This window comes from Mus pahari, chromosome 2 (genome assembly GCF_900095145.1).
Source record: "Mus pahari chromosome 2, PAHARI_EIJ_v1.1, whole genome shotgun sequence".
Taxonomy (NCBI): Eukaryota; Metazoa; Chordata; class Mammalia; order Rodentia; family Muridae; genus Mus; species Mus pahari.
The window spans coordinates 106,414,293-106,425,208 of record NC_034591.1 but is presented as its reverse complement, the minus strand read 5'-3'; the positions used below and the strand labels follow the sequence as shown (position 1 = coordinate 106,425,208).

At 47.8% G+C, this 10,916-nt stretch overlaps 1 protein-coding gene across 1 annotated transcript in view; it reads left to right on the top strand.

The window, feature by feature from the left end:
• Positions 1–10,916, top strand: part of Chchd6 (coiled-coil-helix-coiled-coil-helix domain containing 6) — a 204,991-nt gene that overhangs the window by 155,445 nt on the left and 38,630 nt on the right. The gene's annotated exons all lie outside the window — the stretch shown is intronic.

Below are 10,916 nucleotides of genomic sequence, written 5' to 3'. Positions count from 1 at the left end.
TTTTTTTTTTTTAAGCAATTCAGTGCTCTACCAAATGAACGAGCACTGAGAGGCCTGCTACCTCATACCTGTATCTTGGGCCTCCGCTGTGCATGAATCTGCAATCTAGTGAAGAGCAGGTATGTGTGAGCTCCAGGGGCGTCTTGCCTTTGATCAAACTCTTGGGCCATGTAGATCCCAATGGCTCAGCAGCAAACTTCCAAGACAAAGGTGCCCCCTCCCAAGACCATCCAGCTAGAAACTCTGTGAAAAGGTTCTTCAGTGAGGGAAGGAAGACCTTCTTGGGGGGTCCTTCTCACAGAAGTCCTCTAGGAGAGAGAAGACCTTTTCTCTGGAGTATCCCAGAAGGCCCTGTCACAAAGGGCTGAGAATTGCTGAATGTGCAGCCTCAGCCAGCCTTGCTTCTGTAATTCTTCTGCAAATTGAACCTTTAGGATCAGCACAAAGAGCTGAACTGTCTTCTGCCTGCCTCTGTGATCTGAAAGCTCAGCCCTCATGTGCTCCTCCGCTTGAACAAGCTGGATCCCCAGGGCCTATAGCTGTTCCTTAGCCATGGAGTTCCAGCCTCTGACTTTACAGCTATGGGTTTGTCCTTGGGAAGTTTTGTTCTTTTTTTCTACAGAGAACCAGCATACCCCCACAGCATTAAGACCCTGTGTAATTTTATTGAGGGTCATATCATCCATCAGTAGCAAAGTTAGAATTAAGACACACAGCTCTTGGTTTGACTTTTACTTTGTGTCAGGCTATACATTTTGTTTTCACACTTTAGATATTCACTAGCCAAATATGTTTTGCAAATGTTAAAAAAAAAAAAAAAAAAAAAAACCAACAACAGAAAAAACCTACCTAACAAGCAGCCCTAAAGCATGGCTAGCTGCCTGGTGTTTGTTAGAGTGCTGTAACTCCCTACTGCGTGCCTCCTCCCATGCTCTGCCAGTGGAGTGCTTACACTGGTAGATTACCTTTTCAGTCCTGCTTTCTCCAAGTGCACCCTGAAATTCCCTCGCTGCCACAGCTTTTGTACATTCAGGTTAAGGACTGCTCCATTCTCATAGCTCTACAAGCTCTCTCTAACACCTGCTCCCTGCCTCAAGAGGTCCTGGGGATCCAGTCCCAGTCTAAAGCCCAGGTCTGTGCAAATGAGTCTGACCTCTTAGTACTGCAGCCCTCTTAGAGGTCAGTTTGCTCACGTGGCTTTAAACAGAACTTTGGCCTTTTCATTCTGTTTATCAGAAACTTCTTGGAAGTTTTTCTTGAGTAAGCCCTGCATTCACCTTTTCAGACCCATTGTCATGTACTCAAATACAAAACCTTCTGAGGAGTCTTAGGCTATCTCTTACTGGTCAGGGCCAGGCTCTTACCTGTCTGTTACAGGCTGCTCTGCTCTGGTGGAAGGAGCCAGACACACTTGTGGTCTTGCCTTCAATTCTCCTAAGTTTTGTGATATCTGTCCTACCTAAGGAGCTACAAGATACACCTTCTGTCATTCCATACCAAAATGCCAAAGGGTCACACATATACAGACACACATCTTGCTCTCGGATAAAGAAGGAGTTTCTGGATGAAGCCTCTTACCCCTGAAGGTCTGGTGCCTTCTGTTTAGTATTCAGTGCAAATTATCACAGAAATTGTGTAGCTATTGCCAATTAATACAGCTTTGCATTTTTGTTACTATGTGTGATATATATACATGCTGTGTACATATATAAAAAAAGGCACATATGCCCAAGTAAATTCCTCTCCCACCCCAGCTACACACCCAACAAAACATATACAACCCCAGGAGTGGCTGAAAGGCTGGAAGGCTCCACCAAACCCATAAAAGAGGCATAGAGGAGATTGTAGAGCCAACAGAGAGTGGCAGGAAGTTTTTGGTGTTTTGGTGTGTGGTGTGTGAGTGTCTGTGTGTCTGTGTGTGGTGTGTGTGTGTGTGAGTGTGTGTGGTATGTGAGTGTGTATGTGTGTGTGGTGTGTGTGTAATGTGTGTGTGTATGTGTGTGGTAGTGTGTGAGTGTGAGTGTGTGGGGGTGTGAGTGTGGTGGTGTGTGTGTGTGTGTGTGGTATGTGAGTGTGTGTGTGGTGTGTGAGTGTGAGTGTGTGGGGGTGTGTGTGTGTGTTTCTCTCTACCTCTTCACAAATGCAAAGACTTTTGAAAGGATCTCACCTACAACCACCTCACCAGCGCTCTAATTAGCAGTTCAGACCTGGAAGGGGGTGGGGAACTTAGATGGCAGGTATATTAAGAAATAAGAGCATAGACTAATATCCTTAGGCATGAGGGGTACCTGAAACAGTAAAGGTAAATGCCCTAGAAAAGGAAGGGGTTGGGGTATGATAGAATTGTTTTAGAAAAATGGTCCTGACAGTTGAGGGACCTATATCTAATCGGGTAGACCAAAGGTGGTGAGTACAGAGTGGTCCGAGATGAATTTAAAATGCCCTTCAGCTGTTCATCAAGTATACTTTGGTTGGGCTGGGTGGAGTGGCACACACCTTTATACCTAGCACTCTAGAGGCTGAGGCAGACAGATCCTGTGAGTTTGAGGCCAACCTGGTCTACATAGTAAGTTCTGGGACAGCTAAGGCTACAAAGAGAGATCTTGCCTCAATAAACAAACAAATAAATAAAAATAAATAAATAAAAATATTCACTGGTTAGGCTCAGGGCTTGCCCAAGCATTGGCAAAAAGGTACAAAGCTACCCTGGAGCGCAAGAAGTTCCCAGGGCAGACAGATAAATAACAGATGACTGCAGTACACAGTGAGAAATGCTACTGAAAATTGTATCTTAATACAGAGCACGGAGAAGGCCCTGAGAAGTCTGACTAGAGAGACCAACAAATATTGTTCATTCAGTGGAAGGGTTGCTACTGGGCCTCAGGGCAGGACCAGGAGCTTCCCAGGTAGACAGGGAAGAATTAGCAGAGGAAGGAGTATTTAGAACATCCCGGAGGCTTCAAGAATAAGTAAGGCATTGCAAGTAGTGCACAGAGACTGAGGACAGTTCCAGGGTCACTAGGAGAGGTTCTGTCTCCAGCGGGCATCCTTGGGAGTCTTTGGAAGTTCCCAACCCAGAGTCTGTAAAGACTGCTCTTACCATTGCCTGGATAGTGAGCTGAAGGCAGAGGATGCAACCACAGGGGACAGCAAAGGCATCTGCATGCAGTGCAGTCTCTAACAGCCCACTTTACCATGGTGAGGAGTGAATGAGAAGAGCACCGTGGGGAGAAAGGAAAGGAGTTCAGATGATCTGGAGGCAAAGCCATCTTTGGCACTCAGCTGCAGCTTGACATGAAGATCCCATGGGCAGGAAGCAGTGATAATTGACAGTTAATCTCCAGGAGTTGGGTGGAGGGCGACCTTCTCTAGTGCAGGAATGTAATAAAAACACCAGGGGTAGGGGTGTGGAAGAGAGAAGGCTTTCTAGAAGGATACTTTTGAAAGGACAGAGAAAGGGAACAGGGTATATATAGTCAGATACAGTACTGACAAGAACACAAAGGCTTTCCAGCCAATACTTAGCAAGTGGAACCTACCAAAAATGCCAGCTTTGTCCTCAATTTCAGCCATCTCCACCAACCAAGGCAAAGATCTGTGTCTCATTCTTCATCACTGCCACAGAGATGGTTTATCCACCACTAAGTGACCTGGCCCTCTCACCAAGGCCACTGCAGTAGCCTCCAGGTAGCCAGGCTGCCTCCACTGCTCTCCATTTAGGCTGCTACATACTGCCCATGATCCTTCTAAAAGGGATCTCTGGTGCCATATCTCATAGCACAGCCTCCAGTGGCTTCCTCCTGTCCTTAATATAGGTTCTACATGTGTGGTCATCCCTGGATGACCTTCAGTATCTATTTGTCTCACCTTGAAAGGCTGTCTGTGTTTATTGTTTTATCAAGAACTCATCTAGTGTAGTCACCCTGTTAGAACCTGCCCAAGCCCTGATTTCGTGTCAGTTAGCTGACTGCCTGCGGTGGCCAGGTAGGGGGAGAAGCCTTCCCTGACATCTTATGAAAACCAGAGCCCCTTAAGCTTTTTGTGTGATCTTTTAAGTGGCATTGACACTGAGTGAAATTATCTGTTTACTTCTTCCATATCCAGACTGTTAGCTCTGTGGAGCAAGGACTTCATCCCCTTGCCTGCTGTGCTCACTGCTTGTAGAGCAAGCCTTGGCAAATAGCAAGCGCCCAATATATGCTTATTGAATGTACAAAAGAAGCAAGTGGTGGAACTATGGTGTGTTGGGCATGTTCACATCCATTGCTGACCATCTATCTCCTCAGTGCATTTCACTGTCCACTAGACCCATGAGGAAGCAGACCATGGCTAGCTAGTATCTGCCATTCTGTGTCCATTGGAACTGGGATCAGTATCTCAGATGTGTGACCTGTGTCCCTCTAAGGGTGAGAGATAGAGCTGCAGTAAGCACTAGAAGAAAGTGTTATGGCAGGAGTGGGGTATCCAGTGGGAATTGAGAGCTGGGGACATGTGACTGAGTGGCTCACAGGGAGAACAGACAAGGAAACCAACCCAGAGCCTTTATAAGCTGTAGTGACAGGAGGATGGAGTCCAGCCTGGGGAGGGCTAGGCAGGCACGGGTTCTGAAGGCAAGAAATAGGAAGTGTGAGGTGAAAGGTAGAACTTGTGGACTTTGGTGTGGGGACACCTATCAGGATGGCCTGCACTCAGGGCTGCAGGCAGGCTCCAGGGTAGAATGGGGGTTCCTCTCCACAGGATGGTACAAGGTAAGTATTGCTGACTAGGACAGAATTGAATTTCAGCAGTCAGTGCAGTAGTTCTGTGTCCAGCACACACACTCTTGATATCTTATGCTAATGATTTAGAGCTTTAAGAAAAAAGTCCGGTTTACTCTTATAGAGATTCCAAATCCTGAATCTGTTAATCACCTTTGTTTCTCTTAGAATTAGCATTTCTTCCAGCTCTAAAAGCTGCTAATAATTAGGCTGATTCCAGATTCCAAGACCACCCCCCACACACACACACACACACACAGGTGGGAGTGCTGGCTACTGTGGCAGCACTTTGGCCTGGGGCAGTCCTGTGTTTAATCTGTTCCTCTCAGAGTTCTGGCATTCCCTCTGGCCTCCAGCAGTGGGCCCTTTCCCGCCTACATACCCTTCACCTGGTTGTAATTGCTTCAAATCAGATCTGTGTTGGACCGTCACTTATTTTTTCCTGAATCACAGCTGGGCATGGGACTGTTGAAGAAACCTGTGCCTGTCCCACCCTGCTCTTTGACCTCCTGTCCTTTCACCTTGGTGGTCCCTTTGCCTCTCTGGGCCTCCTCAGTTTCTTCATCTGCCAAGTTCTTACCGCAGAATAACTCTTCGGAGCTTTCTAGGAATCAAATCGGCCTGCTGGGCAGTCCCTACAATAGTGCCTGGCCAAGGAAGACCAGTGAACCTTCTGAGGAGATATATTTCTCACCCCCATTGGATATTGATTCTGTGTATATTGCTGCTAAGGTCAGCACACATGTGACTGTTGCCTCTTGCATCCTCCTATAGCTTGGGCAGGAATCCAAGTCCCTGAGCTTCAATCTGCCTGCCCTCCCCAAGCCATGCCTTAGTCTTCTGTGCCCTGGTCACACCATGTGCTACCCCAAGTTGGTCTGCAGTAGCCTGCTGAATCTGTGAGTGCAGACCCAGTGCAGAGCTGGAGCTTAGGAGCTGTCTTCCTCCAAACTAGCCTGTGCATCACTCTTATGATTCTGGCCTTGTTTTGACTTTATTCAGCAATTCTTGTACCCGGCCCTCTCACAGCCTCTGGGGATAGACTATGAGCAAATGAGACTAAAAGCCTTATGATGGTGAAGGCCCCCTCAAGAGCCTTCTTTTCACTCCTCAGCTCTCAGAACTCTTCCACACTCTGCTGGCCTTGTTGGTTCATATGCATAAAGTGTGGGATATTTGTTAAGTTCTTTTTTTTTTTTTTCCGAGACAGGGTTTCTCTGTATAGCCCTGGCTATCCTGGAACTCACTTTGTAGACCAGGCTGGCCTCGAACTCAGAAATCCGCCTGCCTCTGCTTCCCGAGTGCTGGGATTAAAGGTGTGTGCCACCACGCCCGGCGTTTGTTAAGTTCTTAAAACCTTTATTGAGTGTCCAGTGTGTGCCAGGCACTGTGTAATTCTATAATGCCTCGCCCTGCCCCCACTCTCATCCAGCCTGTGCTGACTGCTCCCATCACCTTTCTTCCTGTGCAGAGGAGAGGACGTGGCAATGCAAGTCTTGCCCAGGACACACTAGGAGGAGAGGTCCTGACCTGGACACCAGAAGCCCACTCTGTTCCTACATGGCCCTGCATGGTTTCTCCATAGTGATATCAGTTGATTCTCTCTAATGCTGTGACCCTTCTCAAGATGGGTCTCCATGACACCCAGCTCTGCTTTCTTTTTCCTTAGTAGATCATTCCTGAATGCTTTTGGCCTAGGTGTCTGTGTTGAGGGCTCTGGCCCAGGAGCAGCTTTTTTCCAGGTATATAGGATAAGCTCTTGTTTCCATATCCATTGACATATACATGAACACACGGGCCTCACCCTGACCTGCACTTGGGAGACTTGCTGCCGACCTCTGTGCCCCTACATCTTTCCATTCTGCTGCTTCTCCTAGCTCTGCCTGGGGATAGTGGGTCGATCTCTCCTGCCCATGACATGTTTTGATGCCATCCTCCCCTTCCCGCCTTCCCACCTTGCTTCTCGCACTCTCACACTCTCTTTTGATCTTGCAAATCCAGGCCCTTGGAGAAATCAGACAGTATAAAATATGAAAACTGCTTGGGAAGTAATTGAAGAAACACTGCGACTTTTGAAACCCACAGAGATAATGCTCACACCTTCTTACTCACGTTATTTAATTTTTAATGGCAGATTTAATTAATGGAGATCAGGTCTTCTGCCTTCAGATGTGCTCAAGAAACAGCTGCAGGCAGCGGAGGAGGGGCAGCTGTCTAGAGCAGAGGAAAAGGCATTCCAGAAGTGGGAAGCTGAGACTCTATGGGAAGGAAAGTCCCCAGAACTATCAGCTCATGATGGTGGCACAGATGATGTGTGGACAGTGCAGGCCCGTCAGAGAGCTGTCAGAAAGCCCGTGAGCTTCTGTGGCAACTGTAGCTCCCAGGTCCTGGGCAGTCCAGGACCCTCCAGTGCTGATGACCCCTCCAGAAAGATGGGACTCCATTGTCCACAGCTGCTACAGTCTTTTAAAAACAGAACTGCTTTGCTATTCCCTCATTTATTTTTTTTATTTTTTTTAATATTTATTTATTATATGTAAGTACACTGTAGCTGTCTTCAGAGACTCCANAAGAGAGCATCAGATTTCATTACAGATGGTTGTGAGCCACCATGTGGTTGCTGGGATTTGAACTCAGGACCTCTGGAAGAGCAGTTGGCACTCTTAACCTCTGAGCCATCTCACCAGCCCCCTATTCCCTCATTTAAACAGACAGGAATAGTAGATGAGGACTGTAATTTCAGCACTCAGGAGGCTGAGATAGGAAGAGCACTGTGACTCTTAGTCCAGCCTTATCTACATAATGAGTTCCAGATTAGCCTGAGCTACAAAACAAACCCTTGTTTCAAAAACACAAACAAACAAAGCCAGGCTTTCATTTACCCCTCATTGGAACTCAAGCTCTGAGCCTGAAGTTGAGTCAGCTGCACCCACTGTGTCTCTTAGCCCTCCCTGCCCTTGATCCCATTGTTTGACAGTCCCTGCTCCCCTCATGTACCTGCACTGCCCTTTGGACACCCACATATTGTTCTCTCTCCTCATGGGTCCTCCTCCTTGTTTGGCTCGTATCTTCTCATCCTTTACAGTTCATTAGAAATAAATACAGTCTTTGTCTCAAGACCCTGACTTCTAGAATGTTCTTTGTAGATAGACTCATTCACACACAGAGCTGCAGGTAGGCACTTGTTCTCCTCAGCACTGTTTACAACAGTAAGAGAATTTGTTGGCCTAGAGGACATGGTAGGAGCTGTTTGACTTGAGTTGCAGAGGGCTTACTCACAGAGCCCTCACCCCCACTGTGCTCCCTCACAAGGTGCTCCTTCACAGGGTATGCTCTCTGTGTGTTCCTTCAGAGTACCCACTCACAATGTGCCTCACAGAATGCTCTCTAATTAAAGTACTTGCCCACAAGGTGCTCACAAGTGTACCATGACCTCACCCAGAAGGAGGAAGGAGATGGGTGGGGCCAGGATACAAGCCCCAGCATGCTTGCCACTCACTATAGCCCCTGGCCTGCTTTCACTTTTGAAAATATTAATGTGACAAAAATTGTGCTGTAAAGTTGAGTGCTAGTCTGCCATGAACTAGACCATAGACTCCATTGTTGGAACCACCAGAGGCAGAGAGAGGGAGTGAGAGAAATGCTTTGGTTGGCTTCAGTTCAGGTATCAGTTCCCAAGAAGACTGTCTGATCAAGCTTACAGGCTGCTCTGGTAGGTATCCCTACAGCTCGAACTACTGGCCTCATGCCCATTTGTAATTGTGACATTCTGGTGTCTGAGCATCCCATATGGCCAGGGCACAGGCTCCAGTTGACTTGGACCCCATCCCCATTCCTAGTGTTCTCAGGATGAACAAGTTGACCAGTTCTTAAGAAGCCCACAATCATGACAAGTTGTAGTCTACAGGATCCTTGTCCTTAATGAGGAAGGCTGGAGAACCAGGGGCTCATGGACAAATGTACCTCTATTGTGGCTTGGAGACCTCTTCTGTGCTTCTGGGCCAGTGGTTGTTACACAGCCCACTGCCATGGGTCTGCATGGCAGTCAGGATGAGACCAATGGGGGATTTTCACTGAGTCATCATGAGGAAAATAGAGGAAGCTACAGGGGGGTGGCATAACCACTTCTTGGCCTGTGGACACTTCCTATGACAAATCCTACTGACCACGTGATTGGCTTCATGTCCCCTGGGACAGATGCATGCTGCCTACCATACAGAGCAATGGCTCTAGGCCTCTTCAGTTTGCCCACAGTACCTGGGCCTCATCTCAGCCTTTGAGTCCTCTCTTTGAGAGGGACTCAGCAAGTGACTGGGCCTGGAAGCCTGTGATCTGACACTGTGAACACATATAGAAGAAAAGAAACTTAAAGAGTTGGATGGGTTTCTTATGGGGAAGAAAGACCAGCTTCTGTGGAAAGAACACGAGGTTCTTTTTGGCTTCAGAAGCTCAACGGTGTATGTGGGTTGGGTAGATCTGTGTGCTTTTCTCTCAGACTACAGTTGAGAAATCAAAGCTTAGAGGAAGTAAGTGGTTAACCACAGACTGCGGCCAGTATACACCAAAGTGCTGTCATACTGTGAGCCAATGGGCCAGGCCACATCCTCAGGAGGCTCCACCAGAAGCCCAGTGGCCCAGTAGTCACAAAGGAACATATGCTAGAGGAATTGGGAGGGATTGATCAGGGTGCTGCTGCCTTTATCCTCAGCCACAACAGCCATATCAGGGAATGTCACACCATTTTGAAGCAGGGATGTGAGCGCAAGGACTCAGAGGAGAAGCAGAAAGCTTACCCAGTGTGGCATTAATAGAGATCTTCTACTGCCAGACTGTGAGGAAGACCTATGTTTATCTCATGCCTGTTGTGTGCTGAAGTTGTTGGCGTGCCTTAGAGAAGGCTCCCTGGTATGGAGAGAGGGAACTAGAGGGGATAAACTCGATGACCTGCTCCCTCTAGTCCCTGGGCCTCCCACCAGGGGCTGTGTGTTCCTAAGCTCTCCTGCAAGTCTCCTTTTCATGATGACCTCCCATCAATCCTGCTTGAGACTATAGACAGCGGAAATCTCAGAGAGCAGGTAAAGGTGGAGCCTGGTCTCCTAGAGGAAGTTCTCTGCCTTACTTCCCTTCCCTATAGACCTAATTGGGCTCCACACCACATAATGTGCTTTCCTGGCAACTTGTAGTCAGACTTCTCTTTTCCTGTCCATCCAGGGCCTGGCTTGTTGCTTTTCTTTAGCGGGTAGATAGAGCCGGGTAGAGCCTGGCAAATGTGCAAGGAGGTCCAGCTCTAAGAGTCCAGAGTCCTTTCACTGTCGTGTCAGCTTGTTGCAAGGACTGATGAACCTGAAGCTGTTTGCTCATCTCAAACGCCGAGAGTCCCTTCTCAGGAGTGAATACATTGCTGTGCAAATGACCTGACCTTGGCATCCACAAAGGGACACACAAAGGCGTCTGTTACTGGCTTCATACCCCACTCAAGACATCTGACCACTTACCCTACACCTCTGTACAGGGCCTACTTAACCCACCCTGTCTCAGCCTCCAGGTGTGGCCTTCCCCTGCACTCTATATGTCTGACCAACTGCATGGGTCTGAGTACTCCCACCTGGAGTGCAAAGGCCTGAGGCTGAAAGGATGTCAGTATCAGTCTTCTCTGGGAGCAAATGAAGATGTCAGAGCTTTAGAGAAAAAGGAAATTGCTAGGCTAGGCCTGTGTGACCAGAAGTGACTGACAAGTTAAGCAACTTACTGAAAATCACAATGTAACACAAGGATCAAACACAGCTGGCATGTTCTTGCTCCTAGGTTTGTCCTGCCAACCTGACTCTGTAGGTATATGTGTAATGGATAACTTCAGAGTGGATAGGTTCATGCCTTCAGACCCTCCCACAGTGCATCATGGGAAGCAACAAAGCATGCCCCAGTCTAGGAGCCAAGACACTGGATAGCCCTGACACTGCTGCTCACTGTGTGACTTTGGCTTGTCACTTAACCTCTTTAGGCAGCATGGCCCACTTGTCCAATAGGGATGGAAATAGATCAATGTCAGCACATTCTTCTGTACAAGTAATAGATGTTTCAGGCTTTGCAGACCATGCAGGCTCCACCACAGCCATTCCACTGATCCTGCAGCATACAAGCTGGGTGTGTGTAGCCATG